This window comes from Oncorhynchus clarkii, chromosome 31, assembly GCF_045791955.1.
Source record: "Oncorhynchus clarkii lewisi isolate Uvic-CL-2024 chromosome 31, UVic_Ocla_1.0, whole genome shotgun sequence".
In the NCBI taxonomy this organism is placed as follows: domain Eukaryota; kingdom Metazoa; phylum Chordata; class Actinopteri; order Salmoniformes; family Salmonidae; genus Oncorhynchus; species Oncorhynchus clarkii.
In genome coordinates this window covers 31,308,298-31,333,147 of record NC_092177.1, presented here as the reverse complement: position 1 = coordinate 31,333,147, position 24,850 = coordinate 31,308,298, and positions in this window count along the sequence as shown.

The window sequence follows — 24,850 nt, the reverse complement described above, 5'->3', positions numbered from 1 at the left end:
AATAAATCAATTAATTAATCTTCCTTTTTCAGGACCCTGTCTTTCAAAGATAATTCGTAAATATCCAAATAACTTCACAGATCTTCATTGTAAAGGTTTTAAACACGGTTTCCCACGCTGCAATGAACCATAAAGAATTAATGAACATGTACCTGTGGAACGGTCGTTAAGACACTAACAGCTTACAGATGGTAGGCAATTAAGGTCACAGTTATGAAAACTTAGGACACTAAAAAGGCCTTTCTACTGATTCTGAAAAACACCAAAAGAAAGATGCCCAGGGTCCCTCCTCGTCTCTGTGAACATGCCTTAGTCATGCTACAAGGAGGCATGAAGACTGCAGATGTGGCCAGCTAAATAAATTGCAATGTCCCTACTGTAAAACGCGTAAGACAGCGCCACAGGGAAACAGAACGGACAGCTGATCATTCTCGCAGTGGCAGTCCATGTGTAACCTGAGTTACACCAGGATCGCACAATCCCTCCATCATTGCTCAGACTGTCCGCATTAGGCTGCGAGAGGCTGGACTAAGGGCTTGTAGGCCTGTTGTAAGGCAGGTCCTCACCAGACATCACCGGTAACAACATCGCCTATGGGCACAAACCCACCATCGCTGGATCAGGCAGGACTGGCAAAAAGTCTGGGAACTTGCAGGTGCCTTGGTGGAATAGTGGGGTAATATCTCACAGCAAGAACTAGCAAATCTTGTGCAGGCCATAAGGAGGAGATGCACTGCAGTACTTATTGCAGCTGGTGGCCACACCAGATACTGACTGTTACTTTTGATTTTGACCCCCCTTTGTTCAGGGACACATTTTTCAATTTCTGTTAGTCACATGTCTGTGGAACTTGTTCAGTTTATGTCTCAGTTGTTGGATCTTGTTATGTTCATACACATATTTACATATGTTACGTTTGCTAAAAAATAAACGCAGTTGACAATGAGAGGACGTTTATTTTTTTGCTGATTTAATAGAATATAAACTCTTCATCGTCAAGTCATTCCTCTACTCTAAGTCTGGTTGCATGCTGTCTGTCTGTCTGTCTGTCTTCATGTTGCTTGGCTGGCTGTTTGGGTGGAAAATGAAATCCCATAGTTAGCATTTGGAGCATAGAGACATGAATGGGTAATTCGAGAGCTTGAAGGCAACAGATAGGAAATATAAAGACTTACTCTGGTGTTGATCACAAATTATTTAATGCTTAGAGTAAGTGCGCATGTACACACACAGATACACACACACAAACACTCCAAGACAAAGAGACATGTACAGACACACACAGAGAGAGAGAAACACACACACACACACACACACTTGCACCAAAGATGGGAATTCATTACATATTCAAACAGTAATTTTAAAACTTGTAAACTATTTTTTCATCTCTGCTTAGCAACTACCTCCTTCCTTTCTCTCGCTCCCTCTGTCTCGCTCTCTCTTTTCTATCTTTCCTGCTCTCTCTCTCTCTTTTGCTCTCTCTCTCACTCTGTGCTTTTCTCTTATTGAATGTACCATCTGTGTCTAAGCTCTCCAACATTGCACATTGTTAAATTAGGAAATAACAGGCAGATTACGACTTTGGCAGCACAACACAGACTGGAGAACGTAGTTGTTTATTTGTTGTTTGTTTTTAGTGTTCCTCGGCACATTCCCACATTGCACAGTTCAATTCCTCATCAGGTCAAAGTGTTTCGTTTGTACCTCAAGAATATATCAACCAGCAACATTCATCAAAAAGAGACGAATTGACATTGGTGACCAAATGTATGTCTGTAAGCATTTCCAACATTACTGTTGTGATACACAATTAGAGGTGCTGCATAGAATGTTTTTACTTGCTCAACTGAAGTCCCGTTCAGGACATCTCATTAGACAACATCATATCCATTCAGTAACAGTGCTTAGCTGTGAAAGAGCTGTGACGTGGCCCTTTCTCTCACACACCCACCGGCCTGGCCTTTTCACCTCTGATTGGCTGAAAGAGAAAAGGGACTGAGCGGTGTCCAAGAGACTGTTGCCCTTTTTCCAGAGGAAAACCAACCTGTTTCATTTGCTCTTTTCATTTAATAGTATCTTGAAAGGCCACAGCTAATGTGTATTTGCCTGTTAAACATTACATTTCGTTATAATTAAAAATAGATTAGCTATCCTGCAGAGCACAATTGATCATAATCATCATCCAGCCTTTTAAGGCCTTAAAATAATCCCATGCAGAGATCCATAACTCTTCGTGACACCATAATAATTTGTTTACGGCCACATATATTTGGTGTACGGCTCCTTGATCAATACGAGTGAAACTTAAGTCGTTTCTGCTGCATGATTTTCCTCAGTGGAAACTCTCCTGGGTGGAACTACCCACTCAGAATGCAGGGTGCTATTCATTGCGTTGATGTGTTGACCAGCACTGCTGTCTGTCTGCCACTGTACTGTACAGTACTGTAGCTATATACAATAACCCGGGTAGAGACGTGTCTGCTGTAGGGTACGGCTATAGATCTAAAGTGGATAAGAGTGGTGAAAGGCAATAAGTACATTGTCTCAAACGGATCAATTAAGATTAAAGGCACAAGCCTTGTAGCAATGCTCCTCTCCTCCCTGGATGCAGTAACAGTATGCATAAGTCATGTGGTTTCTCGCATTAGTAAAGGCGTATCCAATATTAGTACACATAAATCGTCAGCATAGTCTACTGTAATGGTAGGCGGAAAAGCTTAAATACTTCAAGCTTACAAAGACGGGCAGATATTCACTTTTTGAGGTCGTGATTGAATAAAGTTGAAATTGAAACTGAATTGAAAAGCTTCCAGCACGTCTATTTATCATGATCGTTGCACGGTGTCTCCAGTATCTCTAAGAGAGCTCTGCATCGATTTCGTCTCCATGAAATTGCCTGGTTGGAAATTAAAGGGGGAAAGTGCTGCTCTAAAAGACAAGGCTTGGAGACAAACAATAGAAAGGAAGGCTCCTGAGGCTTTGTGGAAAGCAGTCATTGTTGCCCACCATTTTAGCCAATATTCATCCCAGCCTTAATGTGTTATTTATGTTTACCTTCCTACATGCTGTACACTCGTCGCTGGGTACAGCAAACTGTCCCAGTAATCCAAGCAGGAGAAAGCCATCTTATTGCTTGTCAGATGAAAAGCTTTGTCTTTTGACACTGTGGATCACTGTAGATCAATACTGCTGAGAGAGAGAGAGAGAGAGAGAGAGAGAGAGAGAGAGAGAGAGAGAGAGAGAGAGAGATACCTGTCAGAACTGATGGATTTTAAGGAGGCTGTTCATTGTCATGTTGCCACCTCCATTCTTCCTTCCAGTGCTGACCTGTGTAGGTTGATAGCAGACAAACTCTACCCGGAAAACCTCATTAAGTTTTAATTCATTTCTGTATCCTATTTTTATCATAGAGGATTGATTTTTACTTTGTGCGGTGGAGCAGAAATAATTATATTTCAAATATTTGTATTCCTCTCTGTCTTTGTGCGCAAGGGTGCGTGTGTGTGTTTTCGTATGTAGGTGTGGCGTTAATGCATTTCCTTAATCCATTTGAGTAATATATTTGAGACCCATATAAATAGTAAAGCACCAAAGCTTACTGAATTGTTCTAGCAGCATCGATGGGCAGTATTTCTGTTACATGTATCTTAAATATGTATTTTAATTACTGAGTATTTCATATTGTGTATTACACTGGCATGAACTGCACTCCGATGTATTTTGTAACAAGACACCTTCGAGAGCTGCAATTTGAATTTTCAAACTACAAAATACTTTTCTTAAATAGTTGTTCACAATTTTGTGGCCCTCTTTCACCCCACATTGGTATTACAAGTCTGATGGTAATATGGTGGGGGTAAGATTGACTGCTAAATTAACAGTAGTTTAATGAGCAGTACCAGTTAAAGGTTTGGACACACCTACTCATTCCAGGGTTTTTCACTATTTTGACTATTTTCTACATTGTAGAATAATAGTGAAGACATCAACACTAAGAAATAACACATATGGAATCATGTAGTAACAAATCAAACATTTTCAAAGTTGCCACCCTTTGCCTGGAGGCCAGGTTTGCACACTCTTGGCATTATCTCAACCAGCTTCATGAGGTAGTCACCTGCAATCATTTCAATTAACAGGTGTGCTTTGTTAAAAGTTCATTTGTGGAATTGCTTTCCTTCTTAATATATTTGATTCAATCAGTTGTGTTGTGACAAGGTAGGGGTAGTATACAGAAGATATGACTATTTGGTAAAATACTATATCCGTATTACAGCAAGAACAGCTCAAATAAGCAGAGAAATGACAGTCCTTCATTACTTTAAGACTTGAAGGTCAGTCAATCCAGAAAATGTCAAGAAATGTGAAAGTTAGTTCAAATGCAGTTGCAAGTACTATGATGAAACTGGCTCTCATGAGGACCGACATCAGAAAGGAAGACCCTGAGTTACTTCTGCTGCAAAGGATAAGTTCATTAGAGTTACCAGCCTCAGAAATTGCAGCCCAAATAAATGCTTCCCAGAGTTCAAGTAACAGCCACATCTCAACATCAACTGTTCAGAGGAGACTGTGTGAATCAGGCATCATGCTTCAAAGAAACCACTACTAAAGGACAACAATAATAAGAAGAGACTTGCTTGGGCCAAGAAACACAAGCAATGGACATTGGACCAGTGGAAATCTGTCCTTTGGCCTGATGAGTCCAAAGGTGAGATTTTTGTCTCCAACCGCCGTGTCTTTGTGAGACGCAGAGTAGGTGAACGGAGGATCTCCGCATGTGTAGTTCCCATTGTGAAGCATGGAGGAGGAGGTGTGATGTTGTGGGGGTGCTTTGCTGGTGACACTGCCAGTGATTTTATGATGACACTGCCAGCTCTTATGGGGTTAAAAGTAATCTTCCCCCACATCATATGGATGTTGAAGAGTACTGTGTGTAATGTTCATCAATTCCTTTTACCACCAGCTGCCAAGACTGGCATTCATTTCAATGTCGGCTAATAGACTGATGCAGCAATAGCTTCCCTAGAACATTCTGTTATGATCGATTGAGATTTATATCCCACTGGGCACAGGCGTCAATTCAATGTCTATTCCATGTTGTTTCAACGTTATTTAATTGAAATGACGTGGAAACAACATTGATTCAACCAGTGTGTGCCCAGTGGGATGTGTAATATAAAATTCACCCAGACTAATAATAATACTCTGTAACTAATGAAAACAGACAGTCGCTTCCTGCCTTCCATGCCCCTTTATCTTTTGATGACAGTCCACTCCTCTCCTCGCTCTGCCTTGCAAGGCTCCAAAAATACATCCACACACTGACTTTATTAAGAATGAACTCGCTCTCTCTTTCTGACTTTCTCTCTCTCCCAGCCTCTCTTAATCCTTCTCTGCGTCGCTCTGTCTCTCCCTTTGCCCCAGCGAGCACGGCAGCCTTCTCGGCCTCGCCAATTTCCCCCGCGTGAGGATCAGAGTTCCTCCTAGCCGAGCAGAGAGCTGCTCTCCGGGGGACGCCAAGCAATAACATGGCCTGGAAGTAGAAGAAATCATCAAATCTAATGCATAGAGTGATCTGACTCCTCTAACCCCGCTTATTCCTTAATTTATTAGACATATGAGAGAGGAAACGGCAGAAATCCAATGCACAGAAGACTCCCGAGACGTTTCCAGGTGCTATAGTGTTTATTGCTTTGGGTTTAGCCCTGGAAAAAACTCTCAATCTATTTTCATCATCTAGGCCTATCCCAACAAGCAACAATTCAGAAACTCTTAAAGACGGCGCTTTGCTTTTCCCTGATGTTGTTTTGTTGTGCCTCTTTGCTTACTTTTTTGATATGCACTCATCACTCAGGGACTGAGGAGAACAGCATAAACAGTCAAGGTGCTAGGGAGCTCTTCTAGCTGTTGTTTGAGCTCTGGTTGAAACCTCCATATCTGTCAGAAGAGCTTGCTAAAAGGGTGTTTGGATGAGATATATTGGCCAGTATCTCAGAGGCGAGCTGTAGCAGTTGAAACACAAATAGAATTAATGCTATTTCAATAAGGCCACTCAAGCTTCTTTCCACTCTCCATCCACACACAATACACTAACTTAGAGGTGAACCAACAAGTACTAGATGTGCTATATATTAGACTGTGACAAAAAGGTTGTATTAAGTAAAGTTTATAACGCCTTTTTGGGAGGAGAGCATTTCACTTAAGAAGACACATCTATTCCACAGAAGGAACTTCCTTAAATGGGCAATGCCATCCGTATTGGAATGCAGCCTTACAGCAAGAACTCCTTAACGTAAGCCCCTCATGTCACGTTCTGACCATCGTTCGTGTGTGTTTTCCTTGTTTTAGTGTTGGTCAGGACGTGAACTGGGTGGGCATTCTATGTTGGATGTCTTGTTTGTCTATTTCTATGTCTGGCCTGATATGGTTCTCAATCAGAGGCAGGTGTTAGTCATTGTCTCTGATTGGGAACCATATTTAGGTAGCCTGGGTTTCACTGTGTGTTTGTGGGTGATTGTCCTTAGTGTTAGTTTGCACCAGTTTAGGCTGTTTCGGTTTTCATTACGTTTCTTATTTTGCACTGTTTGTATTTAGATTCGTGTTGCTATAGTCACAATAAACATGGATCGCAATCTACACGCCGCATTTTGGTCCGACTCTCCTTCTCATACAGAAAACCGTTACAGAATCACCCACCACAAAAGGACCAAGCAGCGTGTCAACAGGCAGGAGCAGCGCGAGGAGACGCGCAATAAGGATTTCTGGACATGGGAGGAAATCCTTGACGGGAGAGGACCCTGGGCTAAACCAGGGGAGTGTAGCCGCCCAAAGGTGCAGCAGGAGAAGAGGCAACAGGAGCAGCCCAAAGAGGAGGTATGGACATGGGAGGACGAATTAGAAGGAAGAGGACCCTGGGCTCAGCCAGGAGAATATCGCCGCCCCAAAGAAGAACTGGAGGCGGCGAAAGCTGAGAGGCGCAGATATGAGGAGGCAGCACGACGTAGCGGATGGAAGCCTGAGAGGCAGCCCCAAAAATTTCTTGGGGGGGGGCTAACAGGGAGTATGGCTACGTCAGGTAGGAGACCTGGGCAGACTCCCTGTGCTTAGGGGGGCTAGAGAGACCGGACAGGCACCGTGTTATGCAGTGGTGCGCACTGTGTCTCCAGTGCGGGTGCATAGCCCGGTGCGGTATATTCCAGCTCCGCGTGTCGGCTGGGCTAGATTGAGCGTCGAGCCTAATGCCATGAAGCCGGCTCTACGCAGCTGGTCCCCAGTGCGTCTCCTTGGGCCGGCTTACATGGCACCAGCCTTGCGCTCGGTGTCTCCGGTTCGCCTGCATAGCCCAGTGCGGGCTATTCCACCTCGCCGCACTGGCAGGGCGACCGTGAGCATTCAACCAGGTAAAGTTGGGCAGGCTCGGTGCTCAAGAGCTCCAGTGCGCCTGCACGGTCCGGTTTTTCCAGTACCACCTCCACACCCCAGCCCTCCGGTAGCAGCTCCCCGCACCAGGCTTCCTGTGCGTGTCCTTGGCCCAGTACCACCAGTGCCAGCACCACGCATCAGGCCTACAGTGCGCCTCGCCTGTCCAGCGCTGCCAGAGCCTTCCTCCTCTCCAGCGCTGTCGGAGTCTCCCGCCTGTTTAGCGCTGTTAGAGCCTTCCTTCTCTACAGCGCTGCCGGAGTCTTCCGCCTGTTCAGAACTGCCAGTCTGCATAGAGCTGCCAGTCTGCAAGGAGCTGCCAGTCTGCATAGAGCTGCCAGTCTGCAAGGAGCTGCCAGTCTGCAAGGAGCTGCCAGTCTGCAAGGAGCTGCCAGTCTGCATAGAGCTGCCAGTCTGCAAGGAGCTGCCAGTCTGCAAGGAGCCGCCAGAGCTGCCTTTCTGCAGGATGCCGCCAAAGCTGCCAGTCTGCAAGGAGCCGCCAGAGCTGCCAGTCTGCAAGGAGCCGCCAGAGCTGCCAGTTAGCATGGAGCAGCCAGGGCCGCCAGTCAGTATGGAGCAGCCAGGGCCGCCAGTCAGCATGGAGCAGCCAGGGCCGCCAGTCAGCATGGAGCAGCCAGGGCCGCCAGTCAGCATGGAGCAGCCAGGGCCGCCAGTCAGCATGGAGCAGCCAGTCAGCATGGAGCAGCCAGAGCAGCCAGTCAGCATGGAGCAGCCAGAGCTGCCAGTCAGCATGGAGCAGCCAGTCAGCATGGAGCAGCCAGATCTGCCAGTCGACCAGACTCTTCCAGATCTGCCAGTCGACCAGACTCTTCCAGATCTGCCAGTCGACCAGACTCTTCCAGATCTGCCAGTCGACCAGACTCTTCCAGATCTGCCAGTCGACCAGAATCTTCCAGATCTGCCAGTCGACCAGACTCTTCCAGATCTGCCAGTCGACCAGAATCTTCCAGATCTGCCAGTCGACCAGAATCTTCCAGATCTGCCAGTCGACCAGACTCTTCCAGATCTGCCAGTCGACCAGACTCTTCCAGATCTGCCAGTCGACCAGACTCTTCCAGATCTGCCAGTCGACCAGACTCTTCCAGATCTGCCAGTCGACCAGAATCTTCCAGATCTGCCAGTCGACCAGACTCTTCCAGATCTGCCAGTCGACCAGAATCTTCCAGATCTGCCAGTCGACCAGAATCTTCCAGATCTGCCAGTCGACCAGACTCTTCCAGATCTGCCAGTCGACCAGACTCTTCCAGATCTGCCAGTCGACCAGACTCTTCCAGATCTGCCAGTCGACCAGACTCTTCCAGATCTGCCAGTCGACCAGAATCTTCCAGATCTGCCAGTCGACCAGAATCTTCCAGATCTGCCAGTCGACCAGACTCTTCCAGATCTGCCAGTCGACCAGACTCTTCCAGATCTGCCAGTCGACCAGACTCTTCCAGATCTGCCAGTCGACCAGACTCTTCCAGATCTGCCAGTCGACCAGACTCTTCCGGATCTGCCAGTCGACCAGACTCTTCCAGATCCGCCAGTCGACCAGACTCTTCCGGATCCGCCAGTCAGCCAGGATCTTCCAGAACCGCCAGCCAGCCAGGATCTGCCGGATCCAACCACCTGCCTGAGCTTCCTCTCAGTGCTGAGCTTCCTCTCAGTGCTGAGCTTCCTCTCAGTGCTGAGCTACCCATCAGTCCCGAGCTACCTCTGTCCCGAGCTGCCCCTCTGTCCCGAGCGGTCTTTAAGGAGGGTAACCTATCTAGGGACGCTAAGGAGGTGGACTAAAACTGTTATGGAGTGGGGTCCACGTCCAGCGCCAGAGCCGCCACCGCGGACAGATGCCCACCCACACCCTCCCCCATAGGTTTAAGTTGTGCGTCCGGAGTCCGCACCTTGGAGGGGGGGTACTGTCACGTTCTGACCATCGTTCGTGTGTGTTTTCCTTGTTTTAGTGTTGGTCAGGACGTGAACTGGGTGGGCATTCTATGTTGGATGTCTTGTTTGTCTATTTCTATGTCTGGCCTGATATGGTTCTCAATCAGAGGCAGGTGTTAGTCATTGTCTCTGATTGGGAACCATATTTAGGTAGCCTGGGTTTCACTGTGTGTTTGTGGGTGATTGTCCTTAGTGTTAGTTTGCAACAGTTTAGGCTGTTTCGGTTTTCATTACGTTTATTATTTTGCACTGTTTGTATTTAGATTCGTGTTGCTATAGTCACAATAAACATGGATCGCAATCTACACGCCGCATTTTGGTCCGACTCTCCTTCTCATACAGAAAACCGTTACACCTCAGCCCTTATTTGTGATCGGGTGTGCGAGTGTACAATTCTGTTCACTCCGGAAATGCCCCACAATTCAACTTGCGATGATTGTACAGCTGTTAAGAAGTCATCTAAAACATAAAACCAACATCAATATGGAGAAGTCAACATACAAGTCTAAGTAAAAAGGAATGTAAATAAGTTAGAAAATGTGCTACTAATGCACATTATGGTACAAACACGTAAAAGTAATTATGTTTTTGTTTGGTTAGCTTTTGGAAATTGTAGAAATAAAACATTTTCCTTCTTCAGATGATCCAGCTAGGCAGGCTAACCTCAGCTAGCTAATTTTCTAGCCATCATACATGTGTGTATATATATATATATATATATATATATATATATATATATATATATATATTATATATATAGTTAATTTAAGTTGACATGTAATCATATTGTAATTGTATAACTATCTTGATTGGTACTGTCAAATTATCACCCAACTTTAATTGTATGATGTTCTGTGAACAACAGGGTCAGACGAGGTGACTCTTTGAGTTGTTTACAGGGAAGCGGGAATCCTGCAAAGATAGGCTGGGAGTAAGTGGGGGAATTGAATGGGAGATAATAGTAACCACAACAAATTAAACTTTGAAAATAATAACTAATTATTAATGGATTAGCAGTATATTAAATATATTATATTGGTCAACAATCTGGCGTGTAAGGAAAAGTGTGTTTGCTTGGCACAGCAGTGCCCCGGGGTTGCTTCCCTGCCCCATCATTAGCTACATTAGTGCCTGAAGTGGGATGCTAGCCTTGACCCACGTTAAAATTCTCACCAAGTGGGTTAACCCTATTGATGCAATGCATAGGATGTTTTCCTTTCACGCCAATCGAACATGTTGTTTCTCTTCCCTGCCCCAAAGTTTCAAAAAATATAATATTCGTGCTGTCAGTTGTTTGTTAATATGTATCATTCCTTAATGTGAAAATGCTCTGGAATTATTTACAGGACAATTTAGCAGAGGATGGGGCTGGAGGGAAAGCTCACAGGTGGCCAGGCCTCATAGAATTTGGAGAATTTAACCCTTGTGTGATGTTTGGGTCTGTGGGACCCAGTTTCAATGTTTACTAAAATAAAAATTATACAATGGATTAATTTTTCAACCTGACTCATTGGTCTTGGCTAATTTTCTGTGAAGAACATGTAAAATATCACATTTTCATTGAATGCACACTGTGCACCCCCCTACACATTTATTGATATTACATATGTGGTGTTCGGGTCCACTAGACCCGAGGGTAATAAAAAGTGTGTGTGTAGGTGAAAACAAGTAAAAAATTCAACAAAAAGGTCTGCTGTGTTTTTTATTCATTTTTATTTAACCTTTATTAAACTAGGCAAGCCAGTTAAGAACAAATTGTTATTTACAATGACGGCCTAACAAAAGGTAAAAGGTGGCAAACAGCGTGGTTAGAGCGTTGGACTAGTAGCTGAAAGGTTGCAAGGTCCAATCCTCGAGCTGACAAGGTAAACATATGATGTTCTTTCCCTGAACAAGGCAGTTAACCCACTGTTCATAGGCTGTCATTGAAAATATGAATTTGTTCTTAACTGACTTGCCTAGTTAAATAAAGGTTATATAAAAAAAAAGCCTCCTGTGGGGATGGGGGCCTGAGATAAATATAAATATAGGACAAAACATACATCATAACAAGAGAGACAACAATGCAAAGAGTAGACCTAAGGCAGCAACACATGGCAACATGGTAGCAGCACAAAACATGGTACAAACATTATTGGGCACAGACAACAGCACAAAGGGCAAGAAGGTAGAGACAACAATACATCACACAAAGCAGCCACAACTGTCAGTAAGTGTCCATGATTGAGTCTTTGAATGAAGAGATAAAACGGTGTGCCTTCACTCTATCTTTCTCCTCCCTGGGCCTGCTGTTTCAACATAGCGCCAATAACCTGCCTGTCTCCCACTTTTCTCGCACTCTTTACCCTTTGTAGTGTGTGAAACTACACAATGCTATTACAATACATTTTTAAAAAACGCTGAGTTTTTCCACACTAACCCAGCCAGGTGCAAATTGGGGGAGGGACACGACAAATAAATAGCTTTGCATGTGTGGCTCCTTACCACAATCAATCAGTATGGCAAAAATGATCTCTGCTCAGAGTGCCTTAGAATTGTTTTTGCAGGGAGAGAAGCTAGTGTCGAAGGAGCATCTTCTACTTTGGAAGATGTACAATTTTCCGAATATGAGGATCTTGTTTCTGTTAATTCGGAGAGTTGGAAGAAGAGAATGAGATTGACCCTCAAGCAATGGAACGCAGGTCGCTATCATGTGAGATGCGCGTGACCAGGACCTGGCTCTCTGTCAGACCACTGGCTCAAACAGCTCCCATCCGGCTCCACAACACAGTAGAAGCCTCATTCAAGTTTCTAAAGACGGTTGACATCTAGTGGAAGCCCTAGGAAGTGCAACTTGATCAATCCCACTGTGTATTCAATAGGGGCTGGGTTGAAAATCGACCAACCACAGATTTCCCACTTCCTTTTTGGATTTCTTCTCAGGTTTTTGCCTGCCATATGAGTTCTGTTATACTCACAGACATCATTCAAACCGTTTTAGAAACTTCAGAGTGTTTTCTATCCAATACTAATAATAATATGCATATATTAGCAACTGGGACTGAGGAGCAGGTTGTTTACTCTGGGCACCTTTCATCCAAGCTACTCGATAATGCAGCCATAAGAAGTTTTAACATGCATACTTTGGTGTTCTTATCCTTGCTGGTGTTTTCAGATCCAATGGGGAATCCACAGAATCCTTGTGGGATGCAGAGACTGGCAGAGAACAATGTCTCTGGAATCCTTCCACATTATTTCCAGGATTATCCACTTTGATATCTGAGACACCAGGGGCCTCATTAATAAACGTTTTGTAGTCACAAAAGAAGGCGTACGCCACTTTCTAAGCAAACCTTGGGATTCATAAAGGGAAACCGGAGTGGTACGTGCATGCGCAATGTGTTATAAATCAGAATATTTTTGTGCGTAAGCCAATTCTGTGTTTCGTCCGTACGCCACCTTTTGACGTGAATCCTCAGCACAGTTTATAAATGAGGCCCCAGACCAGCTCGGTGGCAGAGAGACAAGCTAGCTGCAATTAGGTCAGTGTGGGACATGTTGGTGGACCGCCTTCCCCTGTTTTACAACCTTTTGCACACTTTGGTATTCTCTAAACCAGCATCATCTGGAATGCTTTTCCAACAGTCTTGAAGGAGTTCCTACATATGCTGAGAATTTGTTCTGTTTTTCTTTCACTCTGCGGTCCAACTCATCCCAAACCATCTAAATTGGCTTGAGTTTGGGTGATTGTGGAGGCCAGGTCATCTGATGCAACACTACATCCCTCTCCTACTTATTGAAATAGCCCTTACACAGCCTGGAGGTGTGTTGGGTAATTTTGCTGTTGAAAAACAAATGATAGTCCCACTAAGCACAAACTGATGGGATGGCATATTGCCTCAGAATTTTGTGGTAGCCATGCTGGTTAATTGTGCCTTGAATTCTAAATAAATCACAGACAGTGTCACCAGCAAAGCACCCCCACACCATCACACCTCCTCCATGCTTCATGGTGGGAACCACACTTGCGGAGATCATCCGTTCACCTACTCTTTGCTTATTTGAGCTGTTCTTGCCACAATATGGATTTGGTCGTTCACCAAATGGGACTATGTTCTGTATACCACCCATACCTTGTCACAACACAAACGATGGACTCAAATACAATAAGAAGGATATACATTCCACAAATCAACTTTTAACAAGGTACTCCTGTTAATTGAAATGCATTCCAGTTGACTACCTCATGAAGCTGTTTGAGAGAATGCCAAGAGTGTGCAAAGTTGTCATCAAGGTAAGGGTGGCTACTTTGAAGCGTCTCAAATATAACATATATTTTAATTTGTTTAACACTTTTTTGGATACTACAGGATTCCATATGTGTTATTTCATAGTTCTGTTGTCTTCACTATTATTTTACAATGTAGAAATGAGAAAAAATAAAGAAAAACATTTGAATGAGTAGGTGTGTTCAAACTTTTGACTGGTACTGTACATACACTACCGTTCAACAGTTTGAGGTCACGTAGAAATGTCCTTCTTTTTCAAAGAACATCACATTTTTTGTCAATTAAAATAACATGCAATTGATCAGAAATACAGTGTAGGCATTGTTAATGTTGTAAATGACTATTGTAGCTGGAAATGTCTGATTTTGAATGAAATATCTACATAGGTGTACAGAGGCCCATTATCAGCGACCATCACTCCTGTGTTCCTATGGCACATTGTGTTAGCTAATCCAAGTTTATAATTTTAAAAGGCTAATTGACCATTAGAAAACCCTTTTGCAATTATGTTAGCACAGCTGACAGCTTTGTTCTGATTAAAGAAGCAATAATACTGGCCTTCTTTAGACTGGTTGAGTCAGTCTATTCTTGTTCTGAGAAGAACTGAGAAGATCTCTAACAATGTTGTGTACTAGGGACGGCGAGTAGCCTAGTGGTTAGAGCATTGGGCCAGTAACCGAACGTTGGTAGATTGAATCACTGAGCTGACAAGGTAAAAATCTGTCGTGCTGCCCCTGAACGAGGCAGTTAACCCACTGTTTCTAGGCCGTCATTGCAAATAAGCATTTGTTCCTAACTGACTTGCCTAGTTAAATAAAGGTTAAATAAATACATAAAAAACTACTCCCTTTGCAGAACAGTGCAAACTGTCTCTAACCAGAATAGAAACAGGAGTGGGAGGCCCTGGTGCTCAACTGAGCAAGAGGACAAGGACATTGGAGTTTTTAGTTTGAGAAACAGATGCCTTACAAGTCCTCAACTGGCAGCTTCATTAAATAGTATCTGCAAAACACCAGTCTCAATGTCAGCAGTGAAGATGTGACTCTGGGATGCTGGCAGAGTTATGGCCAAAAGAAAGAAAAGATTAAGATGGGCAAAAGAACGTAGGCACTGGACAGAGGAACTCTTCCTGGACAGAGGAACTCTTCCTGTTGACACAATACTGTGAATCTGGGCCTGTGGCTCCCTTAACGCGCGCGCACATGACATCCATTGATTTCTCCCACACACTTGATGAATGCCTGGCTCTGTGATAGCATAGCAAAGCCCTGGCCAACAGCATCTAACACCTCTGGTTTGGGCCACAAAATGCAGCGATGACTGCACTGCAAGGAGAACAGAGGTCTTCTGCACATGGAAGGCATGAGAGCTGTGTGCCAACCAATAGACCATAGTGAGAACCTCAAGGTGACAACCCTAGCCGTGCTGTGTGTGGACATCAAGGTGACTCATAACCATGTTCATGGCTTCTCTGGACAAACGGAAATAACGCTTCATGTCTTTGTGCACAGCAAGGTAGAGCTGCAGAAGTGGCCCAGTGGTGTTCATTCTGGCGTAGTGCACCAAGGGGACTCTGTAGGAGAAAAAAAAGGAATGAAAATGTTCCATTCTTTAGAAATAAAAACAAGTGGCTCATACTTATGGTGCTATCAAGACAACTGGGAACAAGTTCTAATCATGCCGTCAGTAATATTCAGGATGGAAAGCTATAACTCCAGAAAGAGGCCTGAGATCCCGAATTGGGATTCTGTGTTGGGCGACTGTTCAAAGCAATTGTTCAGGTTAAAGTTGTCTTGAGTGCATGGGAGTTGGAGATTTAAGAGCTCCCAGTTGTTTTTTACACGTCATCAGACAACAGGAGATACTGGTAACATACGGTGTGCGTATCTACTGTAAACAGATTTGAAGCGCAGCCCTCTTTGTATGAACAAAGTGTTTTTGAAGAAAAGGTGACTTTGATATACATCTTATTATTTTTTTATTTCACCTTTATTTAGGTCAGCTAGTTGAGAACAAGTTCTCATTTACAACTGCTACCTGGCCAAGATAAAGCAAAGCAGTGCGAAAAAAACAACAACACAGAGTTACACATGGGATAAACAAACGTACAGTCAATAACACAATAGAAAAAAAAGAAATGCAAATGTCATGAGGAGGTAAGGCAATAAATTGGCCATAGTAGCAAAGTAATTACAATTTAGCAGATTAACACGGGAGTGATAGATGAGCAGATGATGATGAACAGATGACAGTGTGTAAGTAGTGATACTGGTGTACAAAAGAGCAGCAAAGTAAATAAAAACAATATGGGGATGAGGTAGGTAGATTGGGTTGGCTATTAACAGATGGACTATGTACAGCTGCAGCGATCGGTTAGCTGCTCAGATAGCTGATGTTTAAAGTTAGTGAGGGAAATGTAAGTCTCCAGCTTCAGCGTTTTTTGCAATTCATTCCAGTAGGCAGCAGAGAACTGGAAGGAAAGGTGGCCAAAGGAGGTGTTGGCTTTGGGGATGACCAGTGAGATGTACCTGCTGGAGCGCGTGCTACGGGTGGGTGTTGTTAACATGACCAGTGAGCTGAGATAAGGCAGAGCTTTACCTAGCATAGACTTATAGATGACCTGGAGACAGTGGGTCTGGCGACGAATATGTAGTGAAGGCCAGCCGACTAGAGCATACAGGTCGCAGTGTTGGGTGGTATAAAGTGCTTTGGTAACAAAACGGCTGGCACTGTGATAGACTACATCCAATTTGCTGAGTAGTGTATTGGAAGCTATTTTGTAGATGACGTCGCCAAAGTCGAGGATCGGTAGGATAGTCAGTTTTATTAGGGTATGTTTGGTGGCCTGAGTGAAGGAGGCTTTGTTGTGAAATAGAAAGCCAATTCTAGATTTGATTTTGGATTGGAGATGTTTGATATGAGTCTGGAAGGAGAGTTTACAGTCTAGTCAGACACCTAGGTATTTGTAGTTGTCCACATATTCTAGGTCAGAACCGTCCAGGGTAGTGATGCTAGTCAGGCGGGAGGGTGCGGGCAGCGAATGGTTGAAAAGCATGCATTTGGATTTACTAGCGTTTAAGAGCAGTTGGAGGCCACGGAAGGAGTGTTGTATGGTATTGAAGCTCGTTTGGAGGTTAGTTTACACAGTGTCCAAAGAAGGGCCAGATGTAAACAGAATGGTGTGGTCTGCGTAGAAGTGGATCAGGGAAATACCCGCAGCAAGAGCGACATAGTTGATATATACAGAGAAAAGAGTCGGCCCGAGAATTGAACCCTGTGGTACCCCCATAGAGAATGCTCTCATAGAAATGCTCAGTGATCTGTTTATTAACTTGGCATTCAAAGACTTTAGATACGCAGGGCAGGATGGATATACGTCTATAACAGTTTGGGTCTAGAGTGTCACCTCCTTTGAAGAGGGGGATGACCACGGCAGCTTTCCAATCTTTAGGGATCTCGGACGATACGTAAGAGAGGTTGAACAGACTGGTAATAAGGGTTGTCACAATGGCGGCGGATCATTTTAGAAAGAGAGGGTCCAGATTGTCTAGCCCAGCTGATTTGTACGGGTCCAGGTTTTGCAGCCCTTTCAGAAAATCTGCAATCTGGATTTGGGTGAAGGAGAAGCTGGGGAGGCTCAGGCAAGTAGCTGCGGGGGGAGCGGACCTGTTGGCCGGGGTTGGGGTAGCCAGGAGGAAAGCATGGCCAGCCGTAGAGATATTGAAATTATTGCTTATTGCTTATTGAAATGTTCGATTATCATTGATTTATCGGTGGTGACCGTGTTACCTAGCCTCAGTGCAGTGGGCAGCTGGAAGGAGGTGCTCTTGTTCTCCATGGACTTTATAGTGTCCCAAAACTTTTTGGAGCTACAGGATGCATATTTCTGTATGAGAAAGCTATCCTTTGCTTTCCTGACTGACTGTGTGTATTGCTTCCTGACTTCCCAGAACAGTTGCATAACCTGTGGACTATTGGATGCTATTGCAGTTCGCCCCCGAATGTTTTTGTGCTGTTCAAGGGCAGTCAGGTCTAGAGTGAACCAAGGGCTATATCTGTTCTTAGTTCTACATTTTTTGAAAGGGGCATGCTTATTTAAGATGGTGAGGAAATTACTTTTAAAGAACGACCAGGCATCCTCGACTGATGGGATGAGGTCAATTTCCTTCCAGGATACCCAGGCCAGGTGATTAGAAAGGCCTGCTCGCAGAAGTGTTTTAGGGAGGATTTGACAGTGATGAGGGGTGGTCGTTTGACCGCGGACCCGTAGCAGATGCAGGCAATGAGGCAGTGATCGCTGAGATCCTGATTGAAAACAGCAGAGTTGTAATTGGAGGGCAAGTTGGTCAGGATAATATCTATGAGGGTGCCCATGTTTACGGATTTAGGATTGTACCGGGCGGTTTCCTTGATAATTTGTGTGAGATTGACGGCATCTAGTTTAGATTGCAGGACGGCTGGGGTGTTATGCATATCCCAGTTTAGGTCACCTAACAGAACCAACTCTGAAGATAGATGGGGGCAATCAATTCACATATGGTGTCCAGGGCACAGATAGGAGCTGAGGGGGGTCGATAACAGGCGGCAACAGTGAGAGACTTATTTCTGGAGAGATTAATTTTAAAATTAGGATGTCGAACTGTTTGGGCATAGACCTGGAATGTATGACAGAACTTTGCCAACTATCTCTGCAGTAGATTGCAACTCCTCCCCCTTTAGCAGTTCTTGACGGAAAATGTTGTATTTGGGTATGGAAATCTCAGAATTTTTGGTGGCCTTCCTACGCCAGGATTCAGACACAGCAAGGACATCAGGGTTGGCGGAATGTGCTAAAGCAGTGAGTAAAACAAACTTAGGGGGAGGCTTCTGATGTTAACCTCTTGCGACAAGCAAACCCGTATCCGGGAGCGTAATCATAGCCTCAAATGCATTAGCATAACGCAATGGACATAAATACCCCTAGAAACTTTTCCTATTCATGAAAATCGCAAATGAAATGAAATAAATATATTCAAACACAAGCTTAGCCTTTTGTTAACCTGTTGCGTCTACCAAACCCGGATCCGGGATTCTATTTACAGACCTAAGCTCATTACCATAACGCAACGTTAACTATTCATGAAAATCGCAAATGAAATGAAATAAATATGCCATCTCTCAAGCTTAGCCTTTTGTAAACAACACTGTCATCTCAGATTTTCAAAATATGCTTCTCAACCAAAGGAAAACAATCATTTGTGTAAAAGTGGCTAGCTAGTGTAGCATTTAGCGTTAGCATTAGCGTTAGCATCCAGCACGCAAGATTTCAACAAAAACATAAAAGCCTTCAAATAAAATCATTTACCTTTGAAGAACTTCGGATGTTTTCAATGAGTAGACTCTCAGTTAGATAGCAGATGCTCAGTTTTTCCAAAAAAGTATCTTTGTGAATTCGAAATAGCTCCGTTTTCTACATCACATTTGGCTACCAAAAAAAAAACGAAAATTCAGTCCTCAAAACGCGAACTTTTTCCAAATTAACTCCATAATATCGACTGAAAACATGGCAAACGTTGTTTAGAATCAATCCTCAAGGTGTTTTTCACATATCTCTTCAATGATATATCGTTCGTGGAAGCATGGTTTCTCCCCTCAATCAAATGGAAAAGTACAAGCAGCTGGCGTTTGCGCACCGAATTCCACGCAGGACACCAGGCGGACACTTGGAAAATGTAGTCTCTTATGGTCAATCTTCCAATGATATGCCTACAAATACGTCATAATGCTGCTAACACCTTGGGGGAACGACAGAAAGTGTAGGCTCATTCCTTGCGCAATCACAGCCATATAAGGAGACAATGGAAAACAGAGCTTCAGAGATTCTGCTCATTTCCTGGTTGACGCATCATCTTGGTTTCGCCTGTAGAATGAGTTCTGGGGCACTTACAGACAATATCTTTGCAGATTCTGAAACTTCAGTGTTTTCTTTCAAAAACTGTCAAGAATATGCATAGTCGAGCATCTTTTCGTGACAAAATATCGCGCTTAAAACGGGAACGTTTTTTTTATCCAAAAATGAAATAGCGCCCCTAGAGATCTAACAGGTTAACAACACTGTCATCTCAGATTTTCAAAATATGCGTTACAGCCAACGCTAGACAAGCATTTGTGTAAGTTTATCATGCATAATGCTATGCTAGCTCTGCTGGCAGCAGGCAACATTTTCACGAAAATAAGAAAAGCAACCAAATTAAATAATTTACCTTTGAAGAACTTTGAATGCTTTCACTCAGGAGACTCCAAGTTAGATAGCAAATGTTCCTTTTTTCCAAAAAGATGATTTTATTATTTATTTTTGTAGCTCCCGTTTCTTCATCATGCTTGGCTGAGAAATCGACCGGAAAATGCTGCAACTATAACGCCAAACTTTTTTCAAAATTTGCTCCATAATATCGACAGAAACACGGCAAACGTTGTTTAGGATCCATCCTCAAGGTGTTTTAAACATATATATTCTATAATATATCCGTCGAGGCAATTGGTTTCTCATAAGAAGCGATTGGAAAAATGGCTACCTAAGTATTTTACGTGAGATTTTCTGCGAGAGACACCATGTGACCACATGTTATATATGGTCCCTTACAGCCATTCTTCAATGGAAATGCCTAAAAAGACGTCACAATGCTGTAGACACCTTGGGGAATACGTGGAAAACATAACCTCATTCGTAGCTCATTCACAGCCATATAAGGAGTCATTGGCATGAGGCGGTTTCAAAAAATGCGGCACTTCCTGGTTGGATTTTTATCTGGGTTTCGCTTGTAACATCAGTTCTGTGGCACTCACAGACAATATCTTTGCAGTTTTGGAAACGTCAGAGTGTTTTCTTTCCAAAGCTGTCAATGCATAGACGAGCATCTTTCCGTGACAAAATATCTTGTTTAAAACGGGAACGTTTTTCATCCAAAATTTGTAATAGCGCCCCCTAATGCATAACTGGTTCAAATGCATGGAACCAAGCCTTTTTTGATTACAGAGGTCAACAAAAGAGTGTCTGGGGACACGTCGGGCCTGGGTTAGCCTCCACATCACCCGAGGAACAGAGGAGGAGTAGGATGGGGGTATGGCTAAAGGCTATCAAAACTGGTCGTCTAGTGCGTTGGGGACAGAGAATAAAGGAGCAGATTTCTGGGTGTGGTAGAATAGATTCAGGGCATAATCTGCAGACAGGTGGTGGGGTGCGGGTACAGTGGAGGTACAGTGGAGGCACTGAGTGATGATAAGAGAGGTTGCATCTTTGGACATTCTGGTTATATTGGGTGAGTTCACCGCATGTGTGCGGGGTGGGACAAAGGAGGAATCTGTGGCTTGTGGAGTGGGACTAGGGGCTCCTCTGTAAACTAAAACAATGATACCTATCATAAACAACAGTATACAAGGCATATTGACATTTGAGAGAGACATAAAGCGGGGCATAAAGCAATCACAGGTGTTGATTGGGAGAGCTAGCTAAGACAGCAACACCTAATCAGCTAAGACAACAACAACAGGTAAAATGGCGATGAATGGGCAGAGAGAGTCGGTTAACTACACACAGGGCCTGAGTTCGGGGCTAGGGCCGACAGATCAACAAAGGTAAACAAAGTGGAGTACCTTAATAAATGAACAGTCCAGCAGGCATCAGCTATGTAGCCAAGTGATCATAGGGTCCAGTGAACAGCACGTGGGAGACACAGCGTTTAAAGTTAGCAGCTTGGTAGAAGCGTCTGCTCCGACATCCGGCAAAGGCCGGTTGAAGGCACAGCTAATGGAATTACGTCTTACGGGACCGGGCCAGATGGCAAAAGAGGTATTGTAGTTGTGGTAATTTCGTTTGCTAGCCGGAAAATGCGCCTGGCTCAGGGCTAGCTTCGGGGCTGGATCACTCAGTGGCAGCTAGCTAGCTGTGATGATCAATGGTCCAGAGTTTATGGCAGGAATCTGGCGTTGTAGTGGAGAAAAACAGTCTGAGGCTGGCAGGTATTATCCAGGCTAAAAACGGCTGGTGACTGAGCAGAGGGTAAAGGCCGTTAGCAGTGGCTAACAATTACTAAATAGCTAGTAGCTAATTAGCTAATTGGCTAATTGGCAATAAGGTAATTGGCTATAAGGGCTATAAGGTAGCTAATTGGCTATGAGGTCTAAAAAAAAATAGCGTATCCGTGTCACATTGAGTGAGGCGGGTTACCGGAAGGTATATTTAATTTAAAAATAGAAAAAGAGATTGAAAAAATAAATTGGAATATATACAAAAATAGGAAAAAATGCTAAAAGTAAATGAGAGGACAACAAACCATGTCTGCACCGTTACGCCATCTTGGATAGGTGTAAACAGTGTGTAAACAGTGCAGTTAGCATAGAGGGTGCTAGCATTGCTAATGTTAGCTTGCGCATACAACTTTCCCTGACAGCACATGTAACCCATGTGAAATGGCTTGCTAGTTAGCGGGGTGCGTGCTAATAGCGTTTCATTCGGTGACGTCACTCGCTCTGAGACCTTGAAGTAGTTGTTCCCCTTGCTCTGCCACGGCCGTGACTTTTGTGGAGCGATGGGTAATGATGCTTCGAGGGTGGCTGTTGTCTATGTGTGCAGAGGGTCCCTGGTTTGAGTCCAGTTAGAGGTGAGGAGAGGGACGGAAGCTATACTGTTACATTGATGCAGTTGACCCAGATCACTGGTTGCTGCGGAAAAGGAGGAGGTCAAAAGGGGGGTGAGCGTAACCGATGTGAAATGGATAGCTAGTTAGCGGGGTGTGCGCTAATAGCGTTTCAATCGGTGATGTCACTCGCTCTGAGACCTTGAAGTTGTTGTACCCCTTACACTGCAAGGGCCGCGGCTTTTGTGGAGCGATGGGCAACGATTCTTCGTGGGAGGCAGTTGTTGATGTGTGCAGAGGGTCCATGGTTCGAGCCCAGATAGGGGTAAGGAGAGGGACGGAAGCTGTACTGTTACTCACACTTATACATTAAAATGTTTGATTTTCCTGATATGGTCAGGTGGCTAGCATTCGATAACTGCAGATGCGTTACCTTCTGGTCAAGATACGAAATGCAATCATAATTGACTGTAGCGACTATAAATTACACACAACAGCTACCGGTGGTTCCATGATGACTGACCACACATCCTTGGGACGAACGAGGGATGAATTTCCTCGAAAAGGCGGTCCATTTCAAGTGAATTCAACCCTCCCTTGCCCCCTTTCCTGCAAGTGCCAACTCATCAAACGTCAGTGCTTCTAAAAATGAATCCTTCACTCAGCTCTTCACGTGCGCACAGACCCCAGCCAGCCAGTGTTGCGGCGTAAGATGGGATAGCCTATATAGGATTCGTAGTTCCTTGACTTTGTGCCATTCATTTACCAGCTATGAAACAAAACGGCAAACAGCTATTTTCTTATAACTGTGATCATACTTTACTATTTCTATTCACAAATGCAAGTGAAATGCTCGCACTGTGGAGCCCTGACACACTGCCTACACAGCTGGTAAAATGTACATCTCAACCACCAATGACAAAATGTACCCACATTTGGCAGGTGGCGGGGGTTAATTTTAAGCCCTGCTCGCCACCATGTCTTCCTCCTCCAGGCTTCCTGCACAATGGCACCAGCAGGAGGGCCAACACAACCTCAGCTGACGGCCAGAGGTTGGCCCTGTCAACATGCTCAGCGCAACCCCAGTTCACAACTGGGGGCTGATCCTGCCGTGAGGCCAACTACCAAGCCCGATCCAAGACCGGGTGCTGGCTTCCCTGTCCACCATCCATGCTCAAACCCTCATACCAAACTCCATGAACTACTATCCATTCTGACATCTTCGTTAGATGGTGAGAAGCTGAACTTGATTATTTCACCACATATTTTCTATTTAATGAAATTCTCTTCAGTGTAATATTTATATTTGCAGGGAGAAGGGCCCCATGAGATTTCCTAATCAAATTTCAAACCCATCTATTTTAATGTGATTTGTTGGCATGGGTCCGATTTTTGGGCATGTGTCTATGTTTTTTATTTTGTGTAAATTGTTGCTTAACCTACAAACCATACGTGCGACAACAAATAACTCTTACTGGAATGAATGCTGGGTGAGTAATGGATTAAACCCATGTAATCCATGTCGGTCCCTATCTCTCTCTCTCTCTGCTTCCTGCTGCTTTGCACTCTAATAATCAACAGCTGATAGTGTGGATGGGTCTCTCTATATCTCGTTCTCTCTCTCGCTCTCTTCCCCCTTTTCTCTCTCTCTCTCTTTCTCACATCTCTCTCTCTGTCTCTCTTTCTCACCTCTCTCTCTATCTCTCTCCTATCCCTCGCATTGAACACCACAGTTTCCATGGGCCCATCTATCATTGTGTCAGGTCACTCAGTCAAAGGTAAGCCCCGATGAGAGTAGGAGAGACAATGAACATCCACCCCAATCACCAACTACTTTGATAAAGAGCACTGTTGCATTACTTCCAAAAAACGTTGGGGTCAATTCCATTTCAATTCCTGTCTGTTGAATTGGACATGAATTGGTTTCTCCTTTGGAATGCAGTTCAATCTCTCAATTGGTTGCAATTGGAATAGAATATATCGCAACCCGTGTTTTTATTATCAACCGCTAAAGTCTACAGGTGAGTATTTACATGTGAGGGATACAGAATACTACTCAGCACATAATGCCATTCTGTGGAAGGGTGTGAGTTTGAGAAGCTAGGTAATCAGATAGGGTAAGGGAGGAGAGATTCAGGAGCGAGTGAGAAGAGAGAGAGAGAGAGAGAGAGAGAGAGAGAGAGAGAGAGAGAGAGAGAGAGAGAGAGAGAGAGAGAGAGAGAGAGAGATGAAACAGACAGAAGGGAGACTCTGATGATCAATTATTCAACTCATTAGAAGAGTTTCCTGGAACCATGTTGGGCAGAACGGTATGCAGTGGTACACAGCAGGGCACAGAGATACACAGATACACAGCAGTAGACTGAGGTACAACACGGTGCAGTGTGGTTTTGTGTGGAGGATGACATGTAACCCCAAAAAAACTATAGCCTAGTATCTCACCACTTTCGTGACAAGGTTAGGAACAGACCCAAATCCTTATCCTTATGTGAGGAAATGAGGCCACAACCCACCTCTCTCTCTCTCTCTCTCTCTCTCTCTCTCTCTCTCTCTCTCTCTTTCTCTTTCTCTTTCTCTTTCTCTCCAGGCTGCCTCCCTTTCATC